Below are 1,660 nucleotides of genomic sequence, written 5' to 3'. Positions count from 1 at the left end.
AAGCTCAAGGCGGATATCACTTCTTTTGAACAAAAAGAAAGTGAATCTCTATACGAAGCATGGGAAAGATTCAAAGGACTGCTCAGGAAGTGTCCCCAACATGGCATTGAAGCCTGGGAGCAAGCGAAAACCTTCTTCCAAGGGATGACGCCGAACACAAGAACAGTGGTGAATGCTGCATCAGGAGGGTCCTTGAAGACAAAAACTCCAGAGGAAGCCTTGGAATTACTAGAGTCTCTAGCCTCTCAGGAGTATGATAATGCTCCCGCACCACAGAGAAGAGCGGGGATTATGAAGCTTGATGGCTATGATGCCATCTTGGCCCAGAATGATCAGATCCTACAGTCTAATAAGAAACAGCAACAACAACTAGATGCTCTCACAAAGCAATTTTCTGATTTTCAAGTTTCTTCTAATACTTCAGTAGCTCATGTTAATACTTTTTCTATTGTTTGTGATATTTGCGCAGGTGCTCATACTACTGATGACTGCAAGGCACCCGAAACTGCGGATGTCAATGGAATTTGGCATGATCAGAAAGTTCCATATAATCCAGGGAGGAACCAATACGGCAATAACCAGAATCAAGGGTGGAGAAATAAAAATCAACATCCAGGATTCAGTTATAGCTCGAATCATCAGCTAAATCCTCCTATGCCAGCACCACAGCAACCTCCACAACAATCAGAGTGGGAGAAAGCCTTTGCACAACTATCCAAGACCACATCAGACTACGTTCAAAGTACCAATGCATTCAGGGAAGACACTTCAACCTTTATGCAGGAGACCAGGGCCTCATTCCGGAATCAAGAAGCCTCTATCCGGAATCTTGAAACCCAGATTGGTCAATTGTCAAGGCAGTTCAACGAAAGAACCCAAGGCACTTTCCCGAGTAATACAGACGTTAATCCAAACGCACACTGCAAGGCCATTACCACTAGAAGTGGCATTGTAATTGAACCTGTGATTAAGCCTTTAGTAGAGAAAAAGAAAGTTGAGGGACCTGCCATTGAAGAAGAAAAAGAGAAAGAAGTTGACAAAGAGCCTACTGCAGAGAAAGCTGTTCCAGAAAAGAAAGAGTTCAAATGGGAGAAAAAGAAAGCTCAAGAAAGACAAGAAAAGCCATTGGAGCTCTCACCTTATGCAAGAATTCCATATCCGCAGAGGTTCAGAGAGGAAATCAAAAAGCAGCAGTATTCGAAGTTCCTTGACATCTTCAAAAAGCTACAAATCAATATTCCATTTGCTGAAGCCTTGGAGAACATGCCGAATTACGCAAAGTTCATGAAAGATCTCTTATCGAAGAAACGTAAACTGAAAGAATGTGAAACGGTTACGTTGACGGAAGAGTGTAGTGCTATAATTCAGAAAAAGTTGCCTCCAAAACTTGAAGATCCTGGAAGTTTCAGCATTCCCATAGAAATTGGCAACATTGATGTGGGAAAGGCGTTATGTGACTTGGGAGCTAGTATTAACCTTATGCCATTATCCATCTGCAAGGCTCTGGGGATTCATGAATTAAAGCCGACCAAAGTTTCACTGCAGCTAGCAGACAGATCTACCAGAAGGCCAGATGGAGTTATTGAAGATGTCTTGGTGAAGATTGATAAGTTCATATTCCCTGCAGACTTTGTCATCTTAGACATGCAAGAGGATGCTG

At 42.6% G+C, this 1,660-nt stretch overlaps 1 non-coding gene across 1 annotated transcript; it reads right to left on the bottom strand.

Annotated features, from left to right (window-relative positions):
- Window positions 1–107, bottom strand: LOC133316977 (small nucleolar RNA R71). Its single transcript, XR_009752271.1, has one exon. It is a non-coding gene; the product is annotated as a small nucleolar RNA R71 (small nucleolar RNA).
- Between the last annotated feature and the right edge of the window lie 1,553 nt (window positions 108–1,660).

The sequence above is a fragment of the Gastrolobium bilobum genome, unplaced genomic scaffold (assembly GCF_033153095.1).
Source record: "Gastrolobium bilobum isolate Gb01-03AN ecotype WA unplaced genomic scaffold, APGP_CSIRO_Gbil_v1 utg15090, whole genome shotgun sequence".
In the NCBI taxonomy this organism is placed as follows: domain Eukaryota; kingdom Viridiplantae; phylum Streptophyta; class Magnoliopsida; order Fabales; family Fabaceae; genus Gastrolobium; species Gastrolobium bilobum.
Note: the sequence above shows the minus strand (reverse complement) of the source record. Positions and strands in the feature narration are given on the sequence as shown.